Genomic DNA, 17,347 nt, shown 5'->3' with positions numbered 1-17,347 from the left:
CCTGACCCTCAGTCTGCCCCAGCAAAGCTAAAGGACGTTCTCCGGGTAGAGGGTAGAAAAGAGGCAAATAGCCCTAACTCCCCCAGCCCCAATAGCCATGGGCTCTTTTAAAGCGGAGAAGGTAGATATGTGTTTCTGGACGAATAAATCCAGCAAATACAAAAGTCAAAGCATATTCTTGAGGATGTCACTGGTATTCTTGTTCCTAAGAAGTTTCGCCACTTGCTAGTGGGCAGGCCGTCCACCTCCACACAGGTGGCTGACTTGGGGTCCACTCGGGCTGCCCTTTGGGAACCCTCAGTTTCTTCCTCGCTGTACATCCTGACCTGGAACCTGCTGCCACGCTACACCTAGGAGCACACTGGAAGGTAGAAAATTCCCCTCCAGAGATCCCTTACCGGAGGCCCAGAGGGACCAGCACTGCAGGGGGAGGGGAAGCTGGCTTGGGCTTGAATTTCAGTAGCAGCTACATCCAGACACCATGATCTGTTCTGGTTACTATTGCTGTGTAACAAACCACCCCAAAATGTAGTGCTGCAAAGCAAGGGCAGTCAGTTTATTAATCTCGGAAAACAAAAATTTGACAACTTTTTGAAAAATTTTATCAAACAACTTATCTTTCTATGGCTGTGAAAGACCAACCCTCCTGTCATGCTTGGGTCTTGCCCTGTCCAGGCCCCGGCCTAAGGTGACCTAGGGGCCCCCAGTCACCTCATTAACATACAAAAGACACTGTGACCGCTCCAGAGATTCTAAGAGTCTTAGAATCGTTTGTGTCCGGAACCCAGGGCCAAGACTAAATCTCTCCTTATTGTATCACGATGTCCTATGTGCTTGTGTAGGAGTGGTGTCCATCTCTTCTGAGGCAGGTGCGGTTTGCTGATGTGTTGGTCTGGCCAGGGCTCTGGGGTGCCGCTAGTTCCCGTGAAATAACCTAAGAGCAGAGCAGACTGAGCCCCTTGGCTGACCCGAGTCTCCTCCGGGCTGTTTTGCTGCCAGCCCCTCCCTAGGCCCTGCCAGGAGACCACTGGCTATTAGTTTTCCCCACCTTGAAGGTTTCTGACAATGTAATGCTTAACCTATCTTATCTCCCGTGGCACACTTTTAAGTGAAGGGATCTCTGACAGCTTCATCTAAAAATAGCTGGGCATCTGAGGTCAGCATATTAAAAATGAATATAGTCTGGAAATCCTTGAGGAAAAAATCTATTGTAAAATTTGAGCTACAAAAGTTACACAGGCCTTGTAGAAGGTCTACTAGCAGACTTTTATCGCCAGCATGTCTCTTTCGGAACTGAGGGAGCCCTCAAACATCTGGAGGGGCTGTTTCCTCCGAAAAGTCATCTTGCCGTGTTCTGAGCGCTCTGAGTTTTCCTGATCAGGGGAATGCTCCCTCTTTTGATCTAATCATTGAGGTCTGGCTGGATCGTCACAGAGAAATGAAGCCACACTCCCTTCAGGCTCTTGGAAGAAATTAGGGTCTCAATCCATATCCACTTCTCTTGGAGGAAAGTATTGTTTTGCATATTGTTGCTTGAAATGTGTTAATTTTTCAAGTCGATACACTTTGCTTCAACGTCTGTATTATATGTTGATGTGAAAATACTTTTTGGTGGCATTAATCATCACAAATCTTTTAATATAATTAATACATAGGACTTGGAGGATGAAAACTTACATGTATGTAATTACATATATTTCACTAATGTCTTAGTAGTTCAGGCCGCTAGAGCGAAACTGTCACGGACTGAGTATTTCCCATAGTTCTGGAGGCTGCGAGTCCAGGACCAGGGCCCTCGCCTGGCTGGCAGGCAGCTGACCTCTCGTCTCTCTTGTTCCTCTGCTTCATGCCCCTGTGCCCCAACTGTGTTCCAGGTGTCACCAAACATGCCCGTTGCTCTCATACTTCACATGCCTCCACTTCGTCACCCCATCTCGTCATGGCCAAGCAAGAAATCCTACTTTTTCTTTATGTCCGGCTCAAAGGCTCCACCACCATGAGACCTTCAGACCGCACTGAATCTCTCCCTCTGCTTGGTTTGTGCTTATTTAGATTAATCTTTCCAAATCTCTACCTTAGACTATAGTAAGTTCTATCCTTATCTCTGTCCCGCCTGGCCCCTGTGACAATTTTCTCATCTCTGCACCCCACCCCACCCCCAGCTCGCATGGCGCCTCCCAAGGTGAAGCTGCACAAACTCCTGGCGAGTGTGGGGTCTGTGGTTTTGCACATCTTTGATTGCTCACTGCGTCACTTCCACCTGTGAAATGGGCCCGCTGCGTTAACTAAGCGCACTCATGCTCCCTCGAGGTGACAGAAGGGTTTTCACTACAACTGAACGGCATTGAAAAAAGTTAAACACTCATCATTGAAATGTCCACTCTCACATTTGCAGAATTCCCTATACCCCTTCACTGCTTTATTTTTCTCCAAAAAGCTCACCACCATACAACATATTTTAATTATTTAATTGACTATCTTCCTCCATGAGAAATGTCAACTCCAGGAGGGCAGAGAGCCTTGCCCGCTATGCTATTTTGTTACCTGCCTAATTGCTACATAGCAGCGATTCCTGAATGAATGAGTGAACGATTTCCTTTCGAGCTGTTCTTCCTGATATTGTACCACGTAGATGCAACCAATTACACCTTCAGCATCTCCCAGAACCCTCAAGACAACCCCAGGGGATGGTTTTGTTCTTGTTAACTTTTACTTGGTAACAGAGAGGGGGTGTTTAGGACAGAAAGTTTAGCACCATCTGTCATTCTTATTTGTTTAGGGGATTATTTGTTTAATATCTGTCACTGAATTAAATTTCCCAGAGCGCAAAGCCCACTTGCCTCCAGTGTATCTATAGCACATAGCACGGGCCTGCAGATGGTAGCTGCTGATTCGATTCCGCTGAATGACCACACGGAAGGAACGTGTGCAGGGCCAACTTGAGGGCAACAGATGCTGCTGCTGAAAACGGCTGCCACTCACTGAAAATCGATGACATTGTAGCCTGCTTTGTCCCACAGAACTTCTTGTGATGATGGAATAGTCTATAAACCACACTGTTCAAATAATAGCCACCAGCAGGGGTCAAACACTGTTAGGTGCTGGGAATAAATAGAAAGATACACATAATGCCTGGAAGACAGTGGGGGATGCAACCCTTGAAATGTTACATGTGTGACACTGAATGTTTCAATGTTATTTAATTTATACAGCAGTGGAGATGAGCACATGTGGCTGCTGGGTTCTGTGTTGACTCGTATGATCTATGCTGCGTCATTAGCTCTCACAATATTCCTGCCAAGCGGTCAGTCTCAGCTCCGTTTCGTGGGCAAGGCAACGTGGACTCAGAAAGGTCCGGCAAACTCTAGTCAGTTCTCTTCCCGCTGTGTCTATCTGCGGCAATGCCCTGCCGAGAACAAGAACGTACAGGGCAGAAGAAGGCACAAAGCTGGGGAAAAAGATTTTCACCCACCTCATCATTTGTTAGAAAGCTGTTGTGATTATCACACCGTCCTGGCGTGGGCTCGGTTCTAAAACTTCTAATGTGTGTGATTTCACTTAGTCCTGATGACATACCTGCCGCTGTGCGTCTGTGTTGCGGACGAGGCAACATGCTTCAAAGGTCAAGGTGTTTGTGGATGCTCCTGCCTGTGTGCGGCGGAGGCACGAGCTGAATGCAGTGAGTTAGGGCTGATCGTTTCTCCCACTTCTTGTTTGTCTTAATTGAGTATTAGCTGAGGAAATAAACCTGATTCCACACTTGATGAAGCAAAAGAATTTGTTGCATTATGTAACCCTTAGCCTCCATTGTCTGTAAGGCTTAAGATCCTCAGCTGTGGGTATGATCGCCCCCTTCTGTCATTCTATGTGTACTGTAAGAAAATTACTAAAATGCAGCTGAGGAATATATATATATTTTTATGACACATGAACTCAATAAACATCTATTGAGCAGCAACTCTGTGTCAAGCACTGTGTTAAGTGCTGAAAAAAAGAAAAGAAAAAAAAAACCCTCAGCATTAAGATTAGTGGGGCAAGCAGATATTAATCAACTACATAAGTAAGTATAAAATATACTATGACAAATAATAAGTGTATAGAGCTGCAAAAAAGAGCAATGGAGATGACATTTGTATGAACTTAAAAAAAAAGCCAATGTACAGTTTCCTCCCGCCATTCTAATATGCAGGATGCTGACAATTCATTGTTCTTCATCATAGCTTAGGCATGGTTCTAGTCTGAAACTTTGCAGGCTTACACAAGTCTAGACTTCTCCCGACTGTACCCCACACCTTCACTCGAAACCCACCAACACGCAGAAGAAACCCCAGGAAATGCTTGCAGTCTTGGCGTTCTCAAGGCTGCAATCGGAGACTTCGCACAAATTAATCAGTCCCCTCAGAAGACACTTTCCCAAAGGCAGTGGCCCAGACCCTGTATTTCTTTGCAGTAGCCTATCCAGTTGTGAGTATTAAAAGGATTGTCTTCTCCAAGGGCTGTGAATGAGCTCCAGACACCTGCCGAATACGCACTGTGTCGTTGCCTCTCAATGCTGGATCCCGCCCAGGGCGACACAGAGGCTGTTTGGTGTCTGCATCAAGAAATGGCCTCAAACACTGTGCTGCATCCTCTCACACAGTCTTCCCTCTGCACCACCTGGCTGCCGGCACACCTCAGCCTTCCAGAAACTGTCTAACTTCAGAGAAGACATTGCAACATTTAGCCTCTCTCCATCTCCAGAGTCGCCGGAGGCAGCCTCACTCTGACGGAGGATGCAGGTGCCCCAGAAGTTCCCGGGCCTGACCTTCAGAGGCAGGGGTTTGCGCACGCCCGAACGTGGCCCCGTGACGGCTGATGTTTTGTCAGAGGGGTGGCAGCAAGGCCCATGAGAAGGAAGGTCTCCCCAGGGCTCTGTTCACCGCCCAGCTCCTGGCTGATGCAGGGCAGCCCTCAGCCCTCAGAATAGATGCATGCCCATTAGTTGGCCTGAAATAGAGTTCGTGGTGGGGTCAAAGAACAGAAGCGTGTTCCTGGACCGCTCACTGCTCAGTGTCAGAGGAGGCTGCCATCCAGTCCCGCACAGAATCCAATCCCTTGAAAGACATTCTCGCTCAGCTCAATCCTGTTTTCTTTGTTCTCGAATGTCAGAAGCCCGTACTCTCTGGCTTATGGACCCACATGCACAATCCCCTCCCCAAGGGTAGGGTCTTCTTTATTGCCCCGGAAATATGGCTGCTGTGCCTCTGCGATCACCTGCCCTCACCTCTGATGGATTAGTCAGAGGCTTCTGGCCGCCTCTGGGTGCCCTGGCTCGGTACCCACGTCCTCGGACCCGCTAGGAAGGTGGGAGTCACTGTCTCCTGAGTGCCTGTCAGCGACAAGGCCCTTGGCAGGATCCCAGGTTTCCTCGGCTGGTTCTTCAAGAAGCTGAGGCCATGAGGCTGTTCTTCCGGGTTAAGTAACTGGCATGAAGTGGTACCATGAGGGGGCGGGTGGGCTGGGGTCTAACCCAGCTCGGCGTGCAGAATGCTCTCTCCCGCCCTGGCAAGCCTGCCCGGCCTCGGACGCGGAGCTGTAATCCCCTCCTCCACGCCACCTCCTCCTCAGGAGGTTCCAGAAGGGCTCTGCCTCTCTCTGCCCATTGATCGGCTTCCTCCTCTCCACAAGACACGTGCCCTGCGGCCCCTGCCATCTCCATCCTTGTCCGCAGGGCTGGCCAGGCAGCAGGCACACGGGGAGAGGGGCACACTCTCGAGGGACCACAGGGGCATACACACTGTCCCTCACACCAGCCCACATTCACCCCTACCTCTCCCAGCAGCGGGCTGTGCCCAGGCAGGTGAATGGAGGCTGTGGCCCCAAGTTCTGCGGTCAGTGCAGCCGTGGAGGGAAGATGCGCCAACCAAGACCAAGGCCGAGGGTTTCAGTCAGCCTCCTGGACCCACGCTGTGGCCCACACGCCACCGACACTTGGTATGACCCCACCCAGGGCTGCAGCAGTGTGTGTCCTTAAGAAAAGCAGGACCACCCAGCGCTGACGGGAGGCAGAGGTGGATGGGAGCCCAGGTCTGTCTCACTCTGACGTCGGCCGTCAGTTAATCCACCCGAGCCCACTTTCCTCATCCACAGAGCGGGAATAATAAGGAACACCGCTACTCAGCATCGGGGGCCTTCCTGGAGGGGCGCTGTGGAGGACCTCTGGGCAAAAGGAGCTGGCTGCCCCCTCCGCTCCCCCACACCCCCTCAAGGCTGCCGTGTTGCATCCCACACCCGATGTTCACAGACGGCACCTGGGTGAGCGGGAGACAGTGGGTCTCTGCACACACCTGGGCTGCTGGCCAAGCTGGTGCCTCCGGGACTAACTCGGTGCTCGGCTTTGGCTTTAGGCTCTTCGCCCATGAGGCCTCCCTGGGAACGGGACCGGCGTCTGCTGGGCCACCTCGCGGGCTCCGATGGCTCACATTTCCTTTCCTCCCACAGCCCCCTGCCTGGCTCTCAGGCCTCGCCTTCCCTTCCCCCCCGCTGCAGAGGGGACTTTCACCCCACGGTCGCCCATGTCCACTTTCCATACCGGCCAGGAGCAGCTGATGGTTCTCAGAAAAAAAGAACAGAATGATGCCCAGGCCTGGGAGCCGTCCCCGGCCTGTCCTGCCTCGTGTCGCTGTCTGGTCCCCCCCCTGCTTCTCGGCTCCTTTCCTCTCGCAGGACCGTGTGCTCTCGGCCACACTCACGGTCCCTCTGTCGGGAACATTCCTCCCTGCCCCAACCAGTTCACTCTTGTGCGTTCTTCAGACCTTAATTCAGTCCTCATTTTCCCAGGAAATCTCTCTCCGAGCCCAGGTCGGACATGTGCATGTGACCAAGACCCGCCCTGGCTAACATTTATTACGATTTGAACGAAACGCTCATGGGGTTGTTTGATTAATGCCTTTCTCCCCCGGTGGCCTATAAGCTAAATGGAGGCAGGAAATGGCCAGGTTTTGCCCTGCACTGTATTCCCTGGTGCCCAGTGCAGGGCCAGGCCACAGAGGTGCTCATTAAGTAAGGATCTGTCCATTAAAGTGACTCAACGTTGCAGGTCTTTTCAAGCCTGAAGAGACAGCTGTACATTCACCCGATGACCACTGAGCGGCTGGAAATGTGTTCTGACAGTTGTCATAACTCACTATGCTAAAGAAGGCTCACCATTTGGCCTGAAAACTTATCATTCCCATCACTGCTTCAGCCGGTGATTCATGAAGGTATGAATCATCCCCGGAGCAGTGCAGGCACTTGGTCACGTGGCTAGAAAGAGGAGGCGACATCTCCCCTTAGTTAGAAGTGGTGAGTCCACAGACTCCTTCCTGCCCAAGTGCTCATTCACAGAAGCCTCGTTGGTGCCAGGCTCTGTCTGCACTCTGGGTGGGCAGGAGGGAGGGGAAGGAGAGGCAAGGGAGAATAACCGTAATGAAGACCTGGTCCCTGCCCTCAAGACCACGGAACCAGTCAGAGGTAGAGGCAGCTGAACACAGGAGCGCCTTCCACGCGCGGGCTCTCGGGAACGAGCCTGAAGACACACTCACCCTACCCTGCCCTCGTGGGGGTCACCCAGATCCCGAGGGCACTTCTAGAGCTGCCCTTCGCTTGTCCCCTAGGGCACATTATCCATTTTCTACAGTCATGGCTTCCTCAGGAATCCAGTCTTTATTACAAAGCAACCACTATTAACTCATGGCTCGTACATCTTTTTGAGAGGGAAATGAGGAATTCAGGAATAAGTTCTAGAAAAGGCGCTTTTGCCTTTTGGGACAGGGGAAGCGATTTTCATTTATGTCCTACACCAGATCCCTGTTACATATTGACCCTGTGTCCCAACAAGGTCATGAACTCCCAGACAAGTTCTGTTACATTTTTATGGAAAACTACATACAGGCAGTTGAAATCCAGACTCCTCAGGAGTGTGGTGTCCTTGAAAGAAAGCCGGAGCCACCCAAGGCTAGAGAGAGGCAGAGGTGGGATGCGAACCCTCACTTTACAGTTCTTGCCATGAGAAAAGCCCCAAACACCTCTACTTTTTAAAATTCTCACCTGAGGATATTTTTCTGTTTATCTTCAGGTAGAGTAGGAGGGAGAGAGAGGGAGAAAAAAGGAGAAAAAGAGAGAAACATCGATGTGAGAGGGACACGTGAGAGAGACACATCGACTGGTTGCCTCCTGCATGACTCCGACCAGGGCCGGGTACGAACCGCAACCGAGGTACATGCCCTTGACCAGAATCAAACCCGTGACACATGGGTCCATGGGCTGATGCTCTACCGCTGAGCCAACCTGGCCAGGGCAAAACACCTCTACTTTAAAGGAAATATACTTTGCTCTCTATTGTATCCTCACCACTCTTGGAATAGGATCTGGTAAACTGTAGGTGCTTCGTACATGCTTGGGATGGATAAAGGAAGCAACTTGTTGCAGAGGAGAGGATGTGGTGTTGAATGACAGGTTGTCCGGGTATGAATAAAATTAAGCCATTTTGCTTCTTAAGTCATCCATTTCCCTGGATATAAAATGAGGGGATAAATCACGTAAACTGAAAAATTCCTTTTAGTTATGTTTATGTATTTTTCTGATTTTGGAAATAAAATTTCAAAAATAAAGAATAAAAATAAAAAACGTATGTGGTGAATGCGTGTTACTTTCCTGATTTGGGATCCCTCCTTAACCAAAGTACCTACCACCCCCTTGTGCTGGGAAGTCCTAATTACAGGGTAAAAATCTCTATATCTATGTACCTTTATCTCTGTCTCTATATAATACCTCTCTCTGTCTCTATTTGTAATGACACAGACCCTGAAGGATACTCATTGGTTACTCAGACTTTATAATCAGAGGAACTATCTCTTCATTTCTATCCAGTACCCAATTCCCATTGCAAATTGGATCAGTGATATCAAGATTTGGGACAGGGTGTCCCACAGTACTTCTCTTGCTAATTGTGAGCCACCAACATAAATCAGTCCACTGTTAGCACTTATGACAAATAGCAGGTCAACAACAGTAAATTGCGCTCTGAAAATTGTTGCCATTCAAAGCTAGTCTGCGAGATTAGAAAGAGGACTGCTTATCAAATTAAAAAAGAACTCATTCTTGAAACGAGGGAAGGGGTGAGGGTCTTTGATGCTTGGTGGGAGGCTGGTTGCTTTGGGGAGAATGAAAAGGACTCCTCCCTGCTATTGTTTGCATTTATTTCGACTAAAGTGCATAGAGCAGCAGATTTTGCAACTGCTTCTGAAACTGATTATCTGTTTCATCTTCCAAACTCCTCCTAGAATAAAGTGGTCCGTTCAAAATCGATTCTCATTTCACCCTACACCCAGCTCATATCACAAAGTCACGGCGACAATGATAAGAACGTGCAGCCTGGCTTCATCTCAATTAGAAACCTACTACAGTGCCATAGGCCACCAGGTCTGCCCGCCCTGGAGAGAGACCACTGCACAGTCCAGCTGGTGACAATGACAGCAATGACAGCCTGAGCTGGGGAGTTCTATCTGCAGAGGCTGGAAGCGTTGGTTAGAAATGAACTTATTCAGAGCCCCTGCCTCAGGAGGTGTGCCCTCCATTTCCCGGAAAGGAGGAATCTTCCCACCAACTCTAAAACGCCTTCCCCAAGTTTATTACTGTCCACACCACTATAAATGCCACCGCAACGATTCCAGCCCCACGCGGGCCCGTCTCCGTCAGCAGAGGCTCAGCAACGGGGCTGGCTGGGAACCAGAAACCAAGTGGTCGCGTAGAATAGTAGGGGTTAGCTCTGTGGCCAGACGTGTCTGGGATTGAATTTTAGTGTAGTTTCCTAAGTGTGGGAACATGGGCAAAAGGCTTTTAATCTTTTCCAAAGCCTTGTTTTGTTTATATGAAACTAAGCAGGGATGGGAGGGCTGGGCAGGGGAGGGGAGAATTGGCTGCTTGGCGTGGTTTAAGCACTTGCCAATATGTCACCAGACCCTCGGACCTGGGTAGCTCCATTCCACAGATACTTTGTCCAAGATCACATACCTAGTCAGGGGCAGAATTTGAATTCGTTTGGCTCTACGAACTATACTCTTAGCCACCAAGCTACAGGCCTCTGACTTAGCAAACACAGGAAAACAGACACTAAAAGGGTGAAATCTCAGTTCTGCACTAACCCTCACCAGACTAAAGGGGGCCACCTGCATGCGCTGCGGTCAGACAGAGGCTGCAAAGGAACTGAGGTGAGTTTCTGAAGCTCCCAATGGGCCCAGGTGCTCAGACATTGCTTAGCGCTTTGGCCAGAGCCAGGTGTTCCCGACTTAGCTGCTCTGCATGGCGCACCTGTCAAAGTGCTGCTTTGACTGTAAAGACAACGAGAGACATTCTTGCTGAGCTGAGAGCGTCCACCTGGAGCTCCACGTGCTGTAGAGGTAACAGTGTCCTGCTCTCACTGGTGGGAGCCGGAGCTCAGCTTCTGTGCAAGTGAATCTCCTGGGGTCTTGTTAAAATGCAGATTCTGATTCGGCAGCTTTTCCATGGGCCTCGGGGTCTCTAACCCACTTCCTCAGGATTCAGAAGCTTCTGGCCCAGGGGCCACCCTTCAGAAAGCAACAACGTGGATCCCAGGCACCCTGGATTGGCAGGAGGAAGCCCAGGTAGGCCTGGAGAGGTCAGGGAGGCGCTGAGGAAGTGGGCCTGAGCAGGCTTCCGAAGGGAGCAGGGGGAAAGGAGGCACTGTGTGTTTGGGGGGTGTGGCCACAGAAACCATGGACAGCTGGGGAGATGCCTGGAGGGTCTGCTGAGCCAGCCTGGGTGGTGCTGTCTGGGGGTGAGGAGCGAGGTACAGGAGGGGGAGGAGGGCTGAGCTGGAGCTGGGGAGTCTCAACTTGGTGGTTCATGCTTTGGATGGGGTGGCAGTCCTGACTCCTGACGGAGGTGCGGCAGGGAGGCTGTCCCTCTCACATTTCCACACTCATCTCTGCAGGGAAAGCAGAGAGCAGCCTTGCACTGCAGACTCGCTGGGCACACCAGACTCATGAATAAAGATGCTGAGCCTCCCTGGGAGAGCCCTGCAGGTCTTCCCCAGAGCAGACGGCAGGGGAGGCCACGGTTGGGCAGGACACGCTGAGAAAGAACAGGTCCGCCAGCCCTAGGTGGTGGAGAGGGGACACCGGGGTCAGAGTGGGGGGTCTGCAGTGATACTTGGAGCACCAGATCATTTCTCTTCTCAATGCCTCAGTTTCTCTGCCTGTAAACCAGGAGACTGAACCAAATGGCTTCAGGTTCCTCATCCAGGTCTCAATTTCTGCGATTCCACCGTAAAGAATAGCAGATGCTTTCTGACTGTGGAAGCAGTCCCCAAATGCAAGGCCTGTTATGATGCTATGAACCCCTTCGAGAAGAGCCCTGGCCGACAGAAAGGCATTGTGAGCCGTAAATTCAAGCTACATCATCAGCTGACACTTTCAATAACTGTGTACAAAGGGGTAGGAAAAAAACAAGTGAAATTAATTCTAATAACATTTTATTTAACCCACTATATTCAAAATTCATCAAATTATTTTATTTCAACATGTAAACAATATTAGTTATCAATAAAATATTTTGCATTTTGGGGACTAAGTCTTTGCCATCAGTATGGATGTCATACTTATGACACCCCTCAATCCCCATCAGCCACATTCGGAGGGCCTGCAGCTTATGGCCACCATGGGGCACCCTGAAGCTCTGGATAGTGCGTCCAATGCAAAAGATTGTTTTAATTGCCCAAATCCTAGAAGTATAGGCCAGTGCCGTCAGTGACCCCCAGGCACATGCACACGCGACCGCTGTACATGTGGTCAGGGAAGCGGAGATCTGTGTGTTAGCCAGGAACGGGGTGAGCTCTGAGAGAGGCTGCAGCCTCCCAGGCCTGGACACCAGGTTTTCTTCCCACACTAGGCCTCCAGGCCAGTGAGTGGCCAGGCACTCCAGCCTGTGTGTGGAGCTTGGAACAGTTGCATGGATCCAGCTTCCATGGCCACCATTGGAACCCTCACACCTTGGTAACGTCTATCTCCTCCAAACCCTGGCCTGTGTTTCCCCTTCCCAGGCGCCATTGGCCAAGCAGTGCCCCAGTACTCACGCTGGCTTTGAACACGGTTTCTGAAATGTTGCTCTGAAGAGGGCTTCTCTTCAGCAAATCTGGACCCCTCCGAAAAACGTCGGTATTTTTTTTTTCCCCTTCTCTGAGAAGAAATAGGGGAGACAGCTTGGCTTAGGGAAATGAATGCGTGACTGTGTGAAACCCTGACTCCATGTCTAAAGGGGCCACATGGCCTTGAGCAGAGCACTTTGTTTCTGTGCCTCAGTTTCCACTGGGTGTGAAGAGACCAGTGTCCGGTGTGATTGATGCACTAGCTCATCTAAGCATTTTGTACACTGCCGGGGAATAGGAAAAAAGAAGCTTCCATCTCCTCCTCTTGTCCTCAGGCCCATAGATGTGTGTTTTTTTTAAAAACTCATCTTTATTGTTGAATGTATTACAGACAACCCCTCTTTTTCCACCATTGACCCCCTCCTCCCCAACCCCGCCCCCCTCCAGCCTTCCCCACACTATTGTCGGTGTCCATTGGTTATGCATACATGCACAGAAGTTCTTTGCTTTATCTCATCCTGCCCTCCCTCCCCCCTTCCCTTTGAGGTTCATCAGTCTAACAACCAATTTGTACTTCTTAATTCCTTCATCTTTTCACCCATCCCCCCAGCCCTGTCCATCTAGCAAGCAACAAAAAGCTCTCAGTATCTATGAGTCTGTTTCTGTTCTGCTTGCTCATTTTGTTTGTAGATTCAATTGTTGATAGATATGTATTAATTGCCTTTTTTTTTTGTTCACATTTTTGTTCTTCTCCTTCAAGAAGACCCTTCAACATTTCATATAATACTAGTTTGGTGGTGATGAACTCCTTTAGCTTTTTCTTGTCTGGGAAACTCTTCATTGTCCATTGATTTTAAATGAGAGCTTTGCAGGATAGAGTCATCTTGGTTGTAGGTCATCGCTTTTCATCACCTTGAATATCTCTTGCCATTCCTTTCTGGCCTGCAAAGTTTCTTTTGAGAAATCGGGTGACAATCTTATGGGAGCTCCTTTGTAGGTAATGAACTGCTTTTCTCTTGCTGCTTTGAAGATTTTCTCTTTGTATTTAACCTTTGGCATTTTTTTGTTTTTTTTTTTTTTCCTAGCAAAATATATTTTTAACTTTTTTTCCCCAATTTTTATGAATTTATTTTTGTTACAGATGTTCCCCCCCCCCGACACCTTCCTCCATATATCCTACCCCCTCACCCCCCTACCATTGTTGTCTATGCTAACCTTTGGTATTTTGATAATGATGTGTCTTGGTGTGGTCCTCTTGGGGTTCATCTTGTTTAGGACTCTCTGTGCTTCCTGGACTTATATGTCTGTTTTCTTCACCAAGTTAGGAAAGTTTTCTGTCATTAGTGTTTCAAATAGATTTTCAATTTCTTGTTCTCTCTCTTCTCCTGGCACCCCCAAGATGCAAATGTTGGCATGCTTGAAGTTGTCCCAGAGGCTCCTTATAGTATCCTCATTTTTTGGCATTCTTTTTTCTTTTTGCTGTTCTGATTGGGTGTTTTTGGCTTCTTTATATTCCAAATTGATGGTTTCCTCTTGGCTTTACCTACTCTATTATTGATTCTCTGTAAATTATCCTTTATTTCAGTTAGTGCACCCTTCATTTCTGACTGGTCCTTTTTTATGGTGTTGATGTTCTCACTAAGTTCCTTGGAGGTCTCTTTAAGCTCCATGAAGGTCTCACTAAGTCCCTTGAATGCCTCACCAAGTTCCTTGAGCAACTTTATAACCAGTGTTTTGAACTCTGCATCTGATTGATTGCTTATCTCCATTTTGTTCAATTCTTTTCCTGGAGTTTTGTTCTTTTCTCTCATTTGGGACATGTTTCTTTGTCTCCTCATTTTGGCTGCTTCCCTGTGATTGTTTCTATGTATTAGGTAGAGTTGCTATGTCTCCTAGGCTTTGTAGGGTGGCCTATTGTTGTAAGTGTCTTGTAGGATCCAGTGGCACATCCTCCCCCATCACCCCAGCTGGGCCCTCAGAGTGCACCTCTAGTGTGGACTGTACACTCTACTGTTGTAATTGAGTCTTGATTGCTTTTGGCATTCCAATGGGAGGAATTTACTCAGGCTGATAAGCTATAAGGACTGGCTGTGCCCACTGACCACTGGCCTCTGACTACCTTGGAGGAGCAGCTGTGTAGGGCCCACCACACAGAGCAAGACTTACTTCAGCAGGGCTCTGGTACCCACTGAGTCTGCTCATTGAGTGTGTTACTTGTGGAGGTGGTTGGATGGTAGTGTTTTGTTTTGTTTTGTTTTGTTTTTTATCCTCACCCAAGGACATTTTTCCATTTTTTGTTCAGATAGAGTGGGAAGGAGAGAGAGAGAAAAAAAAAATCAACGTGAAAGGGACACATCGAGTGGCTGCCACCCGCACGGCCAACCAGGGCTGGGGTCAAACTGCAACCGAGGTACATGCCCTTAGCGGGAACCGAACCCGGGTCTCTCTGGACCGTAGGCTGATGCTCTAACTGCTGAGTAAAACTGGCCAGGGTGGGTGGTAGTGTTTTGATGTGGTCTGAAGCTGTCCACTGGGTGTGCTGGCTCTGGGGCAAGGTCAGCCTCCACCTGTGTTCTTCCTGTGGTCACCAGGCTTAAGCTACAAAGTCATCTGCAGATGGCTGCTTCTTGTGCTGGGCTTGGAGGTGCCCAGGCAAAGGCAAGTTGTGAACCAAGGCTGGCTGCTTCTAGTGCCAGGCCTGGGGCCACTTAACAAGAGGTATGGAGCTCGCTGAGACCAGATGCTGCTTGTTTGAGAGATTTTAGGAAACTCTGAAGCAGGATCCAAGACAGGCCAATCCTATGGTAAAGCCTTTGGAACAGCTGGGGTGGGCCTGAAAGCTGGGTGGGGCGGGGCCTCAGGGAATCACCAGGGCGGGGCTACCAGTGTGAGCCAGGTTGCTGGAGTCCCAGATATGGCTTCCATCTGCTGCCCCAGGGAAGGGCTCACCAAAGCAACATCAGCCTCCGCCAGCACGTCTGTCCAGGAGAAAGCTGCCTCTCCAGCCATCGTCCCGAGGCCAAACAGCTTGGTTTTTGCCAGCATGTCTGTGGCGCCCCTCAAGCTGCCTCCCCTTCACGCCAAGAGGGAGCAGGTGCAAGTAAGTCCGTGTGTGAGCCCTTTATGAGGAGCTGCCTGGGGTTCCAGAAGCCTCAGCCTCCCTGAGCCTCAGTTCCTGCTGGTTTTACAGCCAGAAGTTATGGGGATTCTCTTCCTGGCACTGGGACCCTGAGCTGAGTTGCCTGGTGTGGGACGGGGACCCCTCAGTCCTCAAGGAGGACCTTCCCAGTCGAGATGTCCCCCTGATTTTCATCCGCCACCCGTGGGTGTGGGTCCAGCCTATCCGCCTCGCCCCTCTTCCCAGTCTCCCTGTGGCTGCTTCTTATTTCCATAGTTGTAGGACTTCCGTTCAGCTTGATGTCAGGTGGTCCTGCATGATGGATGTGTTGTGGTTTTGTTGTAATTTTGATGTGGTTGTGGGAGGAGGCGAGACCACGTTTACCTACCCGCCATCCTGACCGAAGTCCGCGGATGTGTTTTGGGGTCCACATTACAATTTGTGCCATCTCTAAAAATAAGGTACCTCTGTCCTGTTGAAGTGTAACTGAGCAAACATTGATTCACACCCATGTGCTAGACATTGTTTTAAGTCCTTTTACAAGATTTTTTTTTATCCTCACCTGAGGACATTTTTGCATTTATCTTCAGATAGAGCGGGAGGGGGGGGAGAAACAGAGAGAAACATCGATGTGGTTGCCATCCACACGACCCCAACTGGGGTCGGGGACAAACTGCAACCGAGGTACGTACCCTTGCGGGAACCAAACCCAGGACTCTCTGGTCCACAGGCCGATGCTCTAACCACTGAGCAAAACCCGGCCAGGGCGTTTTGCAAGTTTTAACTTAACTCTTACAACACTCCTAAGAGGTGGAGCTCATAAATGAGGAAACAGGCACAGAGAGGTAAAGTCACTTTCTCAAGGTCACACAATTGATGGCAGAGCTGAGATGTGACCTTGGGAAATCTACCTGCGCAGCCTTGGTGCCGATCTGTTTTCTCTCACTTATTTATACCAGAGCCTCCCAGAGGAAGGGGCATTTGACCCTAAGCGCCAAAGACAAGCAACTTAAACCAGGGCAGAAGGTTTTAGGGCAGCCATAATGATGACCTGAACCTAGATCCTGCCACCACAAACCCCATCAGCAGACGTTTATGAATTTTTACATGTTGCCTGCCACCTGTTATTAGCCATCCGGCAGCTTCCCTGCCGCCCACAGCTTTCTGTCGGGATTCTATTTTCTGGATTGTCATTCCCAGCAGGCGTCTGAGATTCCTGGCTCGGCACCAGAGTCCTGACTCTAATCTCTGGAGTGTCCTTCTGGTGGCCACACACCGAGCTTTTCAGCTCAAGTCCCTCCTGTGGACCCTTCCCTTCCCTGGGGCACCCGTGGGTGCAGCACCCACAGGGGCACTGAATTCCACCGCTTGTTGCTAAGCAGCTGGTGCTCTCTGAGAAAACCCTCATGGTGACAAAAACAAACCCTACTGTGCCCAGAGCTGTGTGTGTGTGTGTGTGTGTGTGTGTGTGTGTGTGTGTGAGGGAGAGAGAGAGAGAGATGGAGCTCACTTTGCCCTGCAGCAGGACCCCAGGACTACAGAAGAACAGACTGAAAGGGGGTGGGATGAAGTCACGTCACTCAAAGCAGGGAGGTAACCATTTCCTCTTCTTTGGTAGTTCTGTTCCCAGCAAAACAGAAACACGTATACAGAAACACCTGTCTTCCTCCTCTCTGAGCCTTTCCCGGAGCACTCCATTCTTGCTCGCTGATCCCACTTTCCAAGCAGAAGAGAGATGACGGTTTGGGGTGAGATGAAGGGGGCCCCGGTGGATCTTTGCCTGGGACTCATTTTCCCCATGTATGCATCCCCGGCCTGTTGCTCCTGAACAATGTGTTGAGAAGTCCCCAAATGCAAAGGCTGGGAGAGGGAGACAGAGCCCAGACTGCCCTCTCTCCAGGTCAACTGCAATACAAAGCCGGGCTCTAGTCTTGTTGATTCTTTACAGAATGTGTGGGGCCCAGTGCAAAATGAAAATGTGGGGCCCCTGTTAAAAAATGATCAAGAATTTGAAGATGACAACATCAGGACATTAAACCAAGTGCAGGGCCCTTCTGAGAGCTGGCCCTGCGACCTGTGTCTAAGCTGATGTCAGAAAGAGCTAG

General features: G+C 49.8%; 1 protein-coding gene across 1 annotated transcript in view; it reads right to left on the bottom strand.

The window, feature by feature from the left end:
- The window catches only part of VSNL1 (visinin like 1), an 85,307-nt gene that overhangs the window by 3,885 nt on the left and 64,075 nt on the right, over nucleotides 1-17,347 (bottom strand). The window lies entirely within an intron of this gene.

This window comes from Molossus molossus, unplaced genomic scaffold, assembly GCF_014108415.1.
Source record: "Molossus molossus isolate mMolMol1 unplaced genomic scaffold, mMolMol1.p scaffold_m16_p_15, whole genome shotgun sequence".
Taxonomy (NCBI): Eukaryota; Metazoa; Chordata; class Mammalia; order Chiroptera; family Molossidae; genus Molossus; species Molossus molossus.
This window is presented reverse-complemented; position numbering and strand designations above follow the sequence as displayed.